General features: G+C 34.7%; 1 pseudogene; it reads left to right on the forward strand.

Moving 5' to 3' along the window:
* LOC137210100 (calcineurin B homologous protein 3 pseudogene) overlaps positions 1 to 12,256 on the forward strand; it is a 35,032-nt pseudogene extending 22,776 nt beyond the window's left edge.
* Positions 12,257 to 17,151: the final 4,895 nt, after the last annotated feature.

Raw genomic sequence — 17,151 nt, forward strand, 5'->3', positions numbered from 1 at the left:
TATATATATACAATTTTTTTAAAAAAAGAAGAGAGCAACCAAATCAATAAACAAATCTACCAATAATAATAAACTCTACATATTAAACTAAGATAAACATAAAAACGGAAACCAATTAGATGCAGAAAGCAAACCCCAGGTCTACAGTTGCTCCCAAAGTCCACCGTCTCAATTTTGGTATGATTCCTTGTTTATTCACGTATTCAGCAGATGCAAGCTACATCAAGTTGATTGTAAGGATTTAATCCACCGCTCCTGAGACTGCTGGGGGAGATTTCCCTTTCTCTTCTTTGTTCACACAGCTCCTGGGTTTCAACTTTGGATTTTGCCCCGCCTTTGCGTGTACGGGGGTTCTGCCTCACTCAGGCCGGGGGGTGGGGGGAGAGAGGGATGTGGAATGTGGGCCAAGCCTGTGGCGGCAGAGGCCGGCATAACGTTGCAACAACATGTGGTGTGCTGTGTGTTCTGGGAAGTTGTCCCTGGATCACAGGACCCTGGCAGTGGCGGGCTGCACAGTCTTCTGGGAGGGGAGGTGTGGATAGTGACCTGTGCTTGCACACAAGCTTCTTGGTGGCTGCAGCAGCAGTCTTAGCATTTCATGCCCGTCTCTGTCTCTGGTGTCCGTGGACACCCGTCTCTGGAGCTCTTTTAGGCAATGCTCTGAATCCCCTCTCCTCGCGCACCCTGAAACAATGGTCTCTTGCCTCTTCGGCAGTTCCAGAGTTTTTCCTGGACTCCCTCCCAGCTAGCGGTGGTGTACTAGTCCCTTTCAGGCTGTATTCATGCAGCCAACCCCAGTCCTCTCCCTGGGACCTGACCTCCTCCGAAGCCTGAGCCTCAGCTCCCAGCCCCAACCCGACCCGGTGGGTGAGCAGATAAGGCTCTCTGGCTGGTGAGCGCTCGTTGGCACTGATCCTCTGTGCAGGAATCTCTCCACTTTGCCCTCTGTACCCCTATTGCTGTGTTCTCCTCCGTGGCTCCGATGCTTCCTCCCCCACCCCCCGCAACCTCCACCCCTGTCTCTGCCGGTGAAGGGGCTTCCCAGTGTGTGGAAATTTTCCTCCATCACAGCTCCCTCCCCAAGGTGAGGGCCCGTCCCTATTCTTTTGTCTCTGTTTTTCCTTTATTCTTTTGCCCTACCCAGGTACATGGGGAGTTTCTTGCCTTTTGGGAAGTCTGAGGTCTTCTGCCAGAGTTCAGTAGGTGTTCTGTAGGAGTTGCTCCATGCATAGATGTATTTCTGATGTATTTGTGGGGAGGAAGGTGATCTCCATGTCTTACTCCTGCACCATCTTGAAGGTCCAGTCCTGAAGGCAATTTTATAGAGATAGAAAGTAGATTAGTGGGTGCTGGGGACTAGAAGTGGGAATCTGTGTGGGAACCAGGCTGAACTGTAAATGGGCATGAGGAATCCTTTTGGGAGATGTGAAAATACTCTAAGGATTATTTATGGTGATTATTAAAGCTGCCAATAAAGTTAAAAAAAATCATTGAATTGTACACTTGAAATGCATTAGTTTTGTGCTATTTAAAATACAACTTAATAAAGTTGTTAAATATATGTTTACACACACACACACATATACATATAATTTTTAAGCTTCGGACATTATACTTTTTATATTTTCCCATATAACTTTGTGCTCTCTTAAATTAAATCAGAGGGTATAGTACATAAAAATTTGACTTTCCAAAGTTGATTGAAATGCTTCATGACATTATACATGACCAAATTTCAAAGTTAATAGCATTTTTAAAAGAATATTTTCTATATCAATATACAGAACTTAAAAATTATAAGTATATATTAATAATATTATTTATACTGTTTACATGTTTATTTTTGTTTTAAATTTAATTTAACGTAAAATGGAAAAGAATTAGTTTCCTGTTACAAATGTGTTTCTGTCTTTTTCTCTGGATTTCCTGATGATTTGGCTCTTACTGTTTTATTTGATGAATGAATATTTTCTTTGATCTTTGTTGTAAATTTTATTATTTTTAAATTTTTCTTCATTTAATTATGTCTTGCCCTGAAGTTTTTTCTTTTCTGATTCAATATTGCTAATCCCACTTTTGGATTTTTGTTTATTTACATTTACCTTGGCTGGCTAGATCCACCTTTTCCATATTTGGCTTTTCTGGGTTATTTTGCAATGTGTATATTTTTGTATACAATATATTACTAGGTTTTGTTCTAATAAAAATTTTTACTTTAAACGTTTGAGTTAAGCCTATTTACATTTATTTAAATGATATATATGTTTGGTTAATTATGTCATTATTTTCTCCCACTGCTTTTTAAAATATTTCACTATGTAAACAGTGTTTTCTTTTATGCATGTTTGTGGGGTTTTTTCCTGATAATTTGGAATGTTTATACATTTTCTAGAGGTTTTCTTTATAGGTATTACTTTTAGCCATATTCTTAGTTATCTAAATCTTTAAACAAGCTCTATTGAACTTCCTCTTCTACTATGTCCCAACCACTGCTTATTTTGTGTCAATCAGAAAAGACTAGGTTATACTGCAGTAAAAAGAACACAACATTTCAGTGACATTTTGACAACAAAGTTTATGTCTTGCAAAAAGTACCTTACAGTCTGGGCATCTCTCCAAAGCAGCTATTCTCCATGTGGCAGCTCAGAATCTCAGGCTGCTTCAATCTTGTGGCACTTACTTCTCAACATAATGCTTCTGGTCCACTCTGCAGGGGAGGGGAACATGGAGGAGTCTGAAGCAGGAATTCAATGTGTCAGCCCAGAAGTGACAGCAGTCATTTCTGTTGATATCCTTCTTGCCATAAACTAAATCTTAAGAAGGAGACAGTACTCCTGCTGGTACCAAGAAGGAGATGTGAGCAAGATATGAGTAAGTGCTTGTAACACCTACTACATGATTTCAACTATATTGAATTATTTAATAAGTCTACTTAGTATCTTTAAATATATAGTCATTCTTGTATTAATACTTTTAACACTTTGATATAATACTTGATCATAAAATGATTACTTATTATAAAATATGAGAAAACTGGACTAATTATTGTATCTTCCAGTTTCTGTCCCCTTCCAGTCTTACTTTTATGGTTTATATCATTCCTACACAGTCAGAGGTTATAAAATTCTTCACCGTCTTTTTTTATGAAAAATTTTAGCAAGAACTTTACTTCATTTATTTTTAGCTATCTCATAAATACCAGAAGATAAATTGGACAGTTTGTGATGAAATTTAGAAAAATTTTTCCATAAAGCAAACTTATAACTCTTTTCCTTTGGCTCTGTCTTCCAATCCCCCTTCACTGTGTTGAAGAGATACCTAGTTCTTCCTGATTTTTGGTTATGAGAGTGGTTTTCAAACTGACTGGACTCTCTGAAAAGGTAGTTTCTGAGCTGGGTTTTATGGTCACTAGATCCATGACTTTTCCCACTTTGAAAATGATCTCAGCCAATTCATGTCTCACATGCTTTGTTTGTAGGACAGGTAAAGCTTTGAGAAGCACAATATCCCCAACTGTGCCCTGCTGAAGAGTATCATTTTCACTGTTTTTTGAAATGCAAGATCTAAGTTTAAATTCCATAACCTCTTCACAGACTTATTTAATATTTGTAATATATCACTTGGTATTACTCTTTTTCTCTTCCGGTATCGAAGTACAATTAAAACACAATGAAAATGATTAGAACCTAATTCTATTGGAATTAGTTACCTGACTTTGTTGTCATTCTTAGTCTTATTTCCATAATTATACTGTAAGTTCTTTGTGGTGGGAAGAGAAGTGACATATTTTTCTATAGCACCTAAAAATTAGTAAGGCACACACAAAAAAAAACTTCTTAGATTTTTTTTTTTTTTTTAATTAGAAGCATGTTCAGTTCTGAATCACCTTCCAGAGAGAATTTCTTGGAGTTTTGGAGCAATGTAGAGTAAATACAACAGACTAATCCACACAATTTTTACCCAAATGTGGTAAATGGAGAGGGAGAATGTGATTTCAATCTTAATTAGGTTTTATTTTACTATCACTATATGGAATTAGAATGGGAATTGGAATGCAAAGTTATACATTTTGTTTTAATTAATAAATTTTATTTTATTTTTACCCTGTTATTTCAAATGTACTCTTCAAATTGGAGACCAGTTGAAATAAATTCATAGGATAAAATTGTGGGAAAGAGTTTTGTTGAATCAGAACAATAGTGCATAAGTCAATGATAGCAAATTCTCTTTACTAAGAGAATAGAAAGTAAAAAGTTTTTTCCGGGGGTCCCATTATCCATCAACATTATATCTCTCTATATATCTATATCTGTATATCTATATCCAACTATCTATCTATCTATCTATCTATCTATCCATTATATATGTATTGGCTATGCATATATGCAATGCATATATATCAAAATGTAAAGAAAGAAATCTTAAAAGTAAATGGGACATATCTATTCAAGTTATTATTTAAAACCTATTGAGTATTGAGTGTTGTTTATATACATTATTAGGCTTCCTAATTTCATACATAAAGTAGTACTTCCCTACATTATACTACCAGATAACACTAAAATTTATTAAGAATATTTTCCCTATTAGGTATCAACAATATAAAACAGAATACAAAGGATTTTAAAATTTATTCAGCAATTTCCAATGTAACTTTTGATGTTAAATGAAACTTCTGACTATTGAAATAAAGACAATGGAAAGTTTAGAAATGCAAATGAATGCAGAGATGCTATCTATATTATTGAACACAGTTCCCCAAGTCACCTATGAAAATATAATTCTAAAGCCTTAGATACATACTACTATTTATTTCAGTGATGAATGGATACTTTTTCATAAGGAAAAGAGTCATCATAGAACTTAAACTTTAATAAAATTTTATTTAAGTAAAACATACATAAAGAGGACAAGATCTATATTATCAGTGGGCAAAGAGATTTCAACACATTTTTAGAAGCTGAAAGGAGCATCACACTCAATTCCATACATGAGTTTCAAAACATATTAGACACAGCTGGAGAAAAGATTAGTTAACTAGAAAATAATGCACTGGAAAATACTAAGAAAATTGTTGACTGAAGCACAGAGAGGCAAAACAATGGAAAATGGGATAAAAATAAATAAATAAGGGAACCAGTGAAAATGTTAAACATACATGTAAATGGAATCCTAGAAGGAAAAGAGAAACAAGAAGAACAGAAATTTTATGGCAAGAAATAATGGTTAAGAACTTGCAAAAACTGTTTGTGATGTTAGCCTACATAGTCAAGAATCTCTATAAAATTAAAACAGGATAAATACAGAAAATAGTATTTAAGTTTAACATACTCAAAATTCTGTAAATAAATCAAATAGAAAAACATTTTTAAACAACTAAAAGAAAAAAAATTAAAGGAGCAAAAATAGGACTAAATGCTAATACATTAACAAAATTGATGGAAAATCAAAAGTCAATGGAATAACATCAATAAAGTTTTTTCCCACTTTCCTCCATTATGAAACAGCTTTCCATCATGCCTAAAAATTTTTAAACCTTATGAAGTTGCACAGATTAGCCCTTCAAATTGAACATATTTTCTTATTTAATTAAATTCAGTACCATGATTTAGATACTCTCACAAGAAGAACTTTGGATATTTTTAATCATATTTGGTTTATAGATCTATTTTCTTTACATCTCTCATATTTTAAAGGACAAACCCACACAAATAAACTAATTTTTAAAGTTGGCATTTTAAATCATATGTTGTATTGCATCATCCCTGTATTATTTTTCTGAGCCTTTCCTCTCCAGGGAAGAATTGAGTGTTCTCTCATTTAGGTACCTGTCTAGTACATACAGTATTTCTATTTTAGTATTAACTTTATTATTCTGAAACTGTTTAAACATGCTTTTTCTAATAAACTGCAAGCTCTTTGAGGGCAGAAACATTTCTTCTTTTGGTTATCATCTACCAAAATGCCTGGTACAGAGTAAGTGCTCAATAAATGTATAGTTTATGAATAAATGAATATAATGTAAAAATATTTTACACTACTTTAAGATTCAAATTACTATGACTAATCTCCCAATCAATATTCAATGTTCTTCCCAACATATCAGATCAAATTTCCATGGTAGGTAATGTTTTTCATTACCTACTAGATTAAAGTTTATCTAATAAGGTGAAACATGAAGAATGTCATATGAAATAAATAAATAAAATGACATGAATAGTCTAAAGAAGACATTCTATCATCTTTTCATAAATTGCACTTGATATATTATAATACTGTGAGGATCAGTATCATATATTAATTTTGAAAGAGGAGATATAGTAGTAGGACTGGCCTCACTTTGAGGTAAGACAATTAAAAAAAAACAAAAACAGATTTTCCAGTTTGCTGATTTGCCACTCCCATTTTTCTATTCATCCAGCATGTTCCCTCTCCCAGCATACACCATCATGGGGTGAAAAAGTATTTAAATGAGAACACATTAAAAGACTACGTTTATTAAAGCTAAGTTCTCAGCATCTAATATCAGATCCATTCCTACAGTTTGGAAACAGAAGAGACTGAAGAAATAAAGTCTGCTCCTTACATTATCAGAGCCATAGTACATCCCACTTACATACGTGGCAGTTATTTCTGGTCTTAAGTCTTGTTGGTATTCACTCCTAGAGGCCTTCTGCAGTTCCCAGTAGGGCTTCTGCGAAGAGTAATGGCCTCTTCTAGCAGTGGTTCTCTCATCATCAGCACCTATCAAAGGATCCCAGTTGTCTCCTGATTTTTTCAGCTGTTCCTAAAAGTCTGATGTACAAGAAAGCTCAGGGCCATACACAAACAGCCATGTAGACAGAGCACTCATATTAGCTTCCCTGAGGAAAGTTCAAGTGGGAATTTTATGCAGCTGGACAACTCTTTGGAGAAACTTAGAGTTGTGTTAGAAAATTAAACTGTAAGGCACTACAATGCCACACTCTAAACCTCTGCCACTTTCTTCTGTACTATGGGGCAGGAAATAGTTACCTAGGTTTTCCTGACTTACAGTAAGCATAGATAATTCATGGCTGAAACATCTGAGGGAGTGTGGTCTGTTTTATAACTATATGACCTTGGGCCTCACTTCCCAAGTAAAGGGGAATAATATTTTACCAGATAAAATTGTCATAAAATAAAATGAGGTAGCCCATTAAAGTGCTGAAAACATTTATAACAAATAGCAAGCCCTCAATAAATGTTACCTATTATATATAAAACACAAAAGATCAATACAAATTCATAAGTAAATGAATGAAGTTTTCTGTCAACATGTGTTTTTTCTGTAAGAGAAAATGTACAAAAAACCCCTGCAACTTATATGCATCATTTTACCTCAGTATCAAATTATGGTCTTAAACTTTTAAAAAATGTATAGGACATAAAAAATATATCAAGATTATTTGAAAATAAATGTCATTCTAAAGTTAACAAATTAATTAAAATAACTTTTGTCAACAGATGGTCTTAGATAAAAAAAAATACATGTCACCTGATACACAAAGATTAGGAGTTGAACAGATAGTTGAATATTGCTTGAGTTAAAAAAAGTACATTTACTACTCTTATGTAAGTGTCTACAATCCTAAGGGAAACAAGTGTAGTTTTTTAAAGTGTAGGTAATAATTTGTGAAATTTGAGTAATTTTCTTTTTAGTTTTTTTTTCATGTAGCCCCAAAGGGGCAAGAAGAGACTTTAATTCGAGGAAGGGGGATTCACCAAAATAAGAAAAGGTGCAGAGTGTGGTGGAGCAGCAGAGAAAAAGCAGGCTGGAGGACCCCAGCCAGGAATGTGTGGAGGACTCACCTTTCCACCTACAGGAGCACAGGTACTGCACTGACAGATTAGAGGAAAGAGTGACCCCCTTGCGAGCTGGGAGGGTAAGAAGTGGCCCCCGTGGCCAGAGCTTGCCTGTCTTTCGGGCCCTGGCTCCTACGTGTGGCTGGTGACCACTGTTTATCCCTTGTCCCCAACCAGTCCTGGGTGACCATTTCCAGGCAGAGCTCAGGAAGTTGGCAGAAGGTCTCCAGTGCTTCTACTGAGCCCAAGAGGGAAGAGGGCAAGAGAGAGGAACTAGAGTCTGAGACCTCCCTCCTTCTCCACTAGAAAATTCCCAGAAATTTCCTCCTGGGATTTCCCAAATCCGTGTCCCCCGAAGTCAGCCTCTGGACTCTGATGGCTGTGGGTTTGCTTGAAGCTGTTAAAAGATTATCAGTCCTTTCACGCACAGACAGCTAAGAAACATGCCTAATTCGTCCATCTAAGAGTCGTTCAGTACCAATTATCTGGTCTGAGAATAATTGTTAATGGATTGTTTGGGGCTGTGTAGTTACTTCATCCCAATCCAAGGGGAGACTAAATAACATGTCTAAATTTGCAAAGATAAGATATTGTAGAGCCTAGATATGAAAGAGATGGTCTAGTTGGAGAACCAGTGCTCTAAGATTCTACACTATTTTGCTTCTCTGAGGAGATGGGGCCTAACCATGCTGCCATAAAATATTAAAATATTAAAAGGATAGTGGAAGCAAAATGACTTATTAACACAAAGGTATGGAGGTCTCAATTCTTAGGGAGAACAGTATATATAAATAAAAATTTATAAAAATCTAATTCCAAAATAGTGTTTTTTAGATTTTCCTTTTAAGCATGAATTATTCCAAAGTTTCAATATAGGACTATTTTTCTACTTCATTTGTAACCTGCTTCTATTTCTTATAGTTATGTAAAATATATTATTACATAAATTATCAAGTAACTTTCTGATCAATATTTGTGGTTATAACCTGCTTCTTTAACTTTTACCTTCATAAAATCTGTGTTGTGTCAAAAAATTTGGGATCCTGATTTAGTTTATCAGCTGACAACTGTCAACTGAATGTAGCTAACCTGACAAATGGGGCATCATTGAGACTGGTTTAGTGTTGCATCTTTCATGTTAATATTTCAAGGGAAAATGGTGAATTTACCTATATTGAATAGCTATCATATATCTCTGCTTTCAAATAATTTATGGCTTTGATCTCTGAAATACTTAGCAGAAATAATGACTTAACATAATCTGAAAAAGAGACTGTTATGTGTTCCCGTTCTTCAGTACTCTGCATGGGAACGTTTTTATTTGTTTGTTTTCGGCATTTGGTTTGTTTCTTTGTTTGTTTGTTTTTGATCTATAGTGACCTCAAGGACCATCTGTTTAAGATGGCAGCCCCTCAAAATTAAATGAGCCCAAATCTCCAAGTCTCCGTCTCTGCTTGAAGGAAAGCTTTAGGCGAGGAACATCTCAATCGGGCTCTCCATGACAGAGAAATAAATTTGTGTTGTGATAAGCTACTGAAATTTGGGGGGTTGTTTGTTGCCCCATTACACAACCCCCCAAATTTTGTATTGAGATATAATTGATGTATAATATTTTATTAGTTTCAAGTGTACAAGTAATAATTTGATATTCGCACATATTGTGAAATGATCATTACAATAAATCTAGTTGAAATCCATCACTACATAGTTACAGAATTTTTTCTTGTGATGAGAACAACTCTCTTAGGAACTTTCAAATATACAGTACAGTATTATTAGCTATTGTCACTATGCTGTACATTATATCCACAGGACTTATTGATTTTATAACTGGAAGTTTGTACCTTTTGACCACCTTCAACCATTTTGCTTACTCTCCACCCTCTACCTCAGGCAACCACCAATATGTTCTCTATATCTGTGAGTTCAGTTTTATTTTTTATTTTGGTATGTTTTTTTCAGATTTCATTTGTAAGTGAGGTCATATGGTATTTGTCTTTCTCTGACTAAAATTACTTAATATAATGCCCTCAACGTTCATCCACATTGTCACAAATGGCAAGATTTCCTTCTCTTTTTTATTACTGAATTATACACATACACACACACACACACACACACACACACATATGTATACACACACACACACACATATATATTTCTTTATTCATCCATTGATGGACACCTAGGCTGCTTCCATGTCTTGGCCATTGTGAATAACCCTGCTATGAATACCGGGGTGCATGCATCTTTTTGAATTAATGTTTTTGTTTCCTTCAGATAAGTACCAGAAGTGGAATTGTTGGATTATAAGATACTTTTATTTTTAAATTTTTAAGAACCTCCATACTGTTTTCCATAGTGACTGAACCAATTTACGTTTTCTCCAGCAGTGCACAACAGTTTCCTTTTCTCCACATTCTTGCCAACACTTGTTATTTCTTGCCTTTTTGATAATAGTCATCCTAACAGGGGTGAGGTGTATCTCAATGTGGCTTTGATTTGTATTTCCCTGTTAATTAGTGATACTGAGCACATTTTCATGTACCTATTAGCCATATATCTATATGTCTTATTTGTAAAAATGTTTATTCAGATCCTCTGCCCATTTTTTAATCAGATTGTTTTTTGGTGTTTTGTTTTTCTTTCAATATTAAGTTGTATGAGTTCTTTATGTATTTTGAATATTAATCTCTTATCAGATAGATGATTTGTAAATATTTTCTCCTATTCGGTAGGTTGTTTTTCTTTTTGATGGTTTCCTTTGTTGTGCAGAAGCTTTCCCGTTTTACATAGTCCCACTTGCTTATTCACTTGTTTGTTTTTGATTTTGTTTCCTTTGTTTTTGGTGTTAATTTAAAAAAAAAATCATTACCAAGACTAATGTCAAGGAACTTACCACCTATGTTTTCTTCTAGAAGGTTTATGGTTTCAGGTCTTATGTTCAAGTCTTTAATCCATTTTCAGGTAATTTGTATATATAATGTAAAATAGGGGTTATGTTTTATTCTTTTGTGTGTGGCTGTCCAGTTTTCCCAACACCTTTTATTGAAGAGACTTTTTTTCACCATTGCATGTTCTTGGCCCCATTGCTATAAATTATTTAACCATATATGAGTGGATTTATTTCTAGGCTCCTCTTGTTTTCCGTTAATCTATGTGTCTGTTTTTATGCTAATACCACACTGTTTTGATTACTATAGCTTTGTAATATAGTTTGAAATCAGGAAGTGTGATGCCTCTAGCTTTGTTCTTTCTCAAGATTGCTTTGGCTTTTAGAGTCTGTGCATTGAGTAGTATGGTTATTTTAACAATAATAATTCTCCAGTTTCTTTCATCAATGTCTTATAGTTTTCATTGTGCAGGTCTATCACTTCCTCCAATAAATATATACCTAGTTTCTTTTTTTTCTTGGTAGAGTTGTAAATGAGATTGTTTTATTAATTTATCTTTCTGATTGTCTTGTTATTGTGTAGAAACACAACAGCTTTTTTATGTTGATTTTGTATCTTACAACTTTACTCAATTTGTTTATTAGTTCTAATAGAGTTTTGGTGGAATCTTCAGGGTTTTCAATGCATAATATTATGTTATCTGCAAATAGTGACAGTTTTACTTCTTTCTTTCCTATTTAGATGAATATATATTTTTTTCTTTTCCCAAGCTGCTTGACCTGTGGCTCAGACCCATCCCTGACACCCTCACCCATGTTGGACCCAAGGCCTAACCAGATGCTGCAGAGCCAATGCCAGTCCCAGCCCTGTGAGTAAGCCATTTCCCACAGCCCCTGCCAGGAGTACCATAGGCACTTCCCTCCTCCAATCTGAGGATGTGTGGGAACTTATGGACAAGACAGGCTTCTCAGCAGACTAGATCCAGCAGTTCTAGTGGAGGTTTAAGAAGCTGAGTGGAGATCAGCCCACCATTCCTAAGGAGAACTTCAACAAAGTCCCAGGCCTGGAACTCAACCAAATACAATCCAAATAGCCATCTGCCTTCTTTGACAATATTAATATGTGCAAGGGGCTCAGTGGCCTGGTCCAGGAGATTAATTCTAGAGCTTCCTGATTACCATGTCTTACTTCCAACCCATGGAGGAGGATCAGGTGCAGGTGCACTGAAAAGAAGCTAAGAGTTTTGTTCTGTGTGTATGACTCAGACAGGGAATGATACATCAGTCTGGAAGACTATCCAGATGTGGTTGAGGAGCTTCTCTCCAGAAACCCTCACACTGAGAATGATTCCACTCACTCCTATGCAGAGGGGGCGATGATAGAGTCAGCCAGAATCTGCATGGGGCAGGTAGAGCCTGATCAGGTGTCTGAAGAGATCACCTTTGATGACTCCTTGAAGCTCTGATCATGGGGTAGACAACAAGACCAACATGCACATCTCCTTCCTTAGCATGGAAACCATCACCTTTTTTCACTGACCCACTGCCTACCCCCCGAAGAAACTACACTTGCAATGGGGCAGCCTCCCTGGGTGGCCTGGAGTAGCTGGCATCTCTTTGCTACAGCTCTTGTAAGATTTGTTGTTGATATGTTCTTATTATATATACATATTGGATATGAGTGTTGGCTATGGAGTGGGTGACAAGAGGAAGACAGATAATTTGTCTTTTAGTTTAGAGGATGCTGGGCCATGATAAGCCAAATTCAGACCTAACCAGTAGGACTGCACATTTTCCAGAGATCCTAGACTTTGAGTAGGATACAGTAACTGGATGGGGCATTGAGGTTGATTCCCTGAAAAAAAGGCAAGTACATTCAGATGCATGAGAAGGAGGTTACAAATGGATATTAAAGAGAAGAAAAGTGTAGACTATAGCAGTGTTTACTATATGTCCCCTAATATATTTTTTCTTCTATATTAATAGAATTTTTAGTTGAGTACTTGGCTACCCATGGAAAGACTACATTTCTCCAGATTACCTGCAGCTGAGTGTGGTCATGTGTCTAATTCTGTTCCATAGCATAGGAGCAAAAGTTACATGTACAATTTCTAGCTAGTACCCTTAACACAAATAACCATGTCTTTATATTTCTTCCTTCTGTAGCTGGAATGGGGATAAAATGGCAGCACCTGGAATAAGCATTTCAAACCAGAAGACGAAAGCTAGGTATTGAGGGTTACTAGCATCAAGGTAGACCAAGCCTGGACCCCTGATGACTTTATGGAGGAAAGCCTTGAGCATAGAGGATCTGTTACAAGAAAGAGAATTAAATGAGATATAATCTTTCATAAGAGTTAATCTCTTGTGAACTATGACTGTCTATTTCAATGGCAAAACCCATATCTTAAATAATACTATCAGATTTTGTAAATTAAATTGGTTTACTATGTGGCAGGTAAATTATTTACAAATTATATCTATGATAAAGAAAAAAAAATGCCTTCAGATAGATGGGCAAGAAGAAGAAATGTCCACAAAGAAGACACAATCAGTCTGGCTTCAAAACCAGATGATTATGGGGTATATTCTCCAAGTTGTTTTGTCCAAAGGATGATTCAAAAATTTTATAACCAGTAAAATTGTTGTTTGTATATGAAGGAAACTAAAATAAACATTCTCATCTAGGAAAGGACTAGAAAACATGTTACTCACATTACTCCACCAAGTTTTTTAATTAAAAATATACTTACTGTTATGTGAATATGATTTGTGTCACCCTGAAAATTCATATGTTGAAGTCCTAAACCACAGTGCCTCAGAATGTTTAGGAAAATGGGATTGTTACCAATGTAGTTAGTTAAGATGAGGTCATACTGGGTGGTGTAGGCTCCTAATCCAATATGAATGGTGTCTTTATAAAAAGGGGAAGTTTAGGGCTTCCCTGGTGGCGCAGTGGTTGAGAGTCCACCTGCCGATGCAGGGGACATGGGTTCGTGCCCCGGTCTGGGAAGATCCCACATGCCGCGGAGCGGCTGGGCCTGTGAGCCATGGCCACTGAGCCTGCGCGTCTGGAGCCTGTGCTCCGCAACAAGAGAGGCCGCAACAGTGAGATGCCCGCCAAAAAAAAAAAAAAAAAACAATAAAAAGGGGACGTTTGGATACACACACACACACACACACACACACACACACGGGGAGAACATCATGTGAAGATGAGGGCAGAGATTGGAGTAATACAGCAGGACCCCAGGAACATCAGACTGCCAGGTGGGATAGAGACATAAAACAGATCCTTCATAGTTCTTAGAAGGAACCAACCCTGCCAATATCTTGATCTCAAATTCCTAGCCTCCAGAAATGTAAGACAATACATTACTGTTGTTTAAGACACCCAGTCTGTGGTACTTTGTGACAACAATCCTGGCAAACTAATACATTTACTCAATTGAGATAGTTAAAAAGGTAAAGAACTAATGAATGGAAAATCCATCATATAAAAGGACTAATTATGAATAATAAAACCAGTTAAATATGGAAATACTCTTTGAACGATTGTGAATAAGATTACAAAATAGAATGCAAATATCAAAATGTTATCTTTAAAGAGAATAAGACAAAACATGCATGTGTGCATGTGAATGATAGATCAATTACCTTTATCAACTCCAATTTCCTTTGAAATGTTTCCCCCTAACTCAGAAATCTTCCTCCATAAGTACATAAACATAAAAATGTAAATATTTCTTTCACAAGACATGAGTATATCAGTACACAAAATTGAAACAGTATTTACTCAGTAATAAAGCTTGCGGTCACTGGAAATGCACTTTGAGTTTAAAAGAAACTGAAAAGTTAATAAGTTGGACATGTGACCTTTATGATTTCTGACTCTATATCAGAACTTTAAAAGTAAAGCTTAAATTTTAAATGTTGGTCTTTGAAATTATTTTTAAAGGGTAATGTATAACTGAATGTACAACTATTTTATTCATGCTTGATTTATACAGTAGATTTAACATTTATTCAACAAAGCTTTGCATATAATAAGAGTATACATGATGTTTTAAAAAGCTTACTAAATACCACTTAAATTGAAAAAAGTGTGTTGGGATTCAGTTCCAATATTTAGCTCATTCCACACTATGGTTTTCTCCACCTAAAATAGACTTTATTTGAACTGAAAAAACTTTTATAAACTTTATACAAATATTTTATTTTATGTATGTATTTATAAAAAAAATTAAAACATGGGTGGTTAAATTATTTCCTCTCACCTTTTTCATGAAGCAACGTATTTTTTTGGGGGCCAGTTTTTGCTTCAACTCTGAGTTTCGTTTCTTTGATATTCTTTCAAATGTAAATAGATTCTTCTGGCAGTTCCTAGTGACAGAGTAACTTATTTCTGCAGTAGCAATATTTTGTTTTTCTACTAAGCTCATGCAGTAACCTGAAACTGTTCAACTGAGTCTACTCTAAATATAAGTACCGCATAACTTTCAACTTTTTATAAGCTTGAAAAGTTCAGAATTTTTTTCCTTTCGTGGCCACTCAGGAATTCTCAAAACCCGAAACTTACAATCACTTTATACTTTAAACAAAAAGCTTGGCAGGGTTTTCATAATGTTGGTAAAACAAAAATTTTAAATATAGCCTCTGCAAGTTTTGCTCAAGACCAGATGACAGCATTAAACAATTAAAAAAAAAAAACAGTTTTAGTTAAAGAATCATCATTGTCACTTCCGAAACCGTCGTATAACTTCAGTTAATAAAAGATTTACTGTGCTTATGTGAATGTTAATTTTCTAAAGATTTGTTACCATGCAATGTAAAATTTATTTGGGAACTATTATGAAATAACCCAGTCATATCTTTGTCCTTATGTTGATCATTCTTATTTAATGAACATAATAAAAAGCCATATTTTAAGGATTATTAAATTTTAAGTGGGGAAGTTACTGTCTGTATAGAGGGGAGAGATTTTGTTTTTAAAGGAAGGCTTTTATTTTTGAGTGATTTTTTTTCTTTTTTAAAAGAGATATCTTTATTTTGCCACAATAGGAAAAATTGAATTTTCCAGGAGAACACCACTCCATTATGTATTTCATTACTCCATTCTGTGGTTCCAGGAGGTACTTGTTTGAATTGCAGTGTTATTACCCTAATTTTTAACTTTTTTGTTAATGTGTATGATATTGACTGGGTCAGTGGTCAAGGTTAATATCCCCATTTAACTGAAAGAAAACTGAGAGACAGGATATTCATATTCTGGCTGTTAATAAGAATTAAATGTTATTTTTCATATTTGTATCACTACAATTTGATCACTTTGCATCATTCTCTTTTATTTTAGTTAAAGTTGATTTGTTAATAACTTTAATTCCATTTATGCACTAAAGGCTAGACTTACATTTCCCAGAATGAAGAACCATTTAGAGCCATTCAAAGCATAACTATCTGATTTAGAATCATTAACTATTCGTTTTTAGATAAAAGCAAAAAAAAAAGAATTGTCTAATTTAAAACTCATATTTCTACTGTTTTGTGCCTCTAAGTTCTCCAAATAATGATTACAGCAGTTTTATTTTGAATATATTTATTTACTTTAGAAACAGCAGAGAAATATGTGTATCATACAGAAATAAAGAATAAGCTAATAATGAGTGAAAGGAAAAGAAATCCATATGCATGAACATGATTTTTTTTTCCCTGTAGTCTGATGGGACATAACCATTGGCAATAATTTAATGTATAAGTTTTCATTCTTTTGTTTCCCACAAAAACAAAAACAAAAAACTAGAAATTTCTTATGAGTTTATTGTACTTGTACAAACTAGAGTTAATTTTAAATGTTCATGACTAATAACCTCATTTAAAAGTTTAAAATTCAATTGATTGACCATGTCCATTTTTAATCTTATTTCTAGTATTAAAGTAGATGTATATTCATCTATAAATGTACATGAACCTGATCCTTATATATTGCAATGCATTTTCTAGATCCTTTGGCATGCCCATGTAAATACAAAGGCCCAGATGAACTTAAATTAATAGAATTTCAGAAAAATCACCATTTTTAAGGTAAATTTATCCCTGTATATTTTCACATTTTCAGTGATTATTTCCTCATATTGTTTTATAATCTTGAACATTTTGTGAGAGAAGACTGTTATTAAGAATTCATCTGTTCTTAATTTACTCCTTACCTAAAGCCACAGCACAATGTTCTATTTGTAATATCAAGGCAGTTGGTTGATGTAAAAAAGGACTGATATTAATTACAGAAAATTGTCATCAAATGGAAAAGAAAAATGAAGAGTCTTATGGAGGCTTAATCCTGATTACAGCTTCAAATTGCTCTCTCCATTAACACAATTGACACTCCCAGCTAGCAAATTTTATAGAGAAACAAGTAACCAGATATTTTCTATGGA

This window comes from Pseudorca crassidens, chromosome 17 (genome assembly GCF_039906515.1).
Source record: "Pseudorca crassidens isolate mPseCra1 chromosome 17, mPseCra1.hap1, whole genome shotgun sequence".
In the NCBI taxonomy this organism is placed as follows: domain Eukaryota; kingdom Metazoa; phylum Chordata; class Mammalia; order Artiodactyla; family Delphinidae; genus Pseudorca; species Pseudorca crassidens.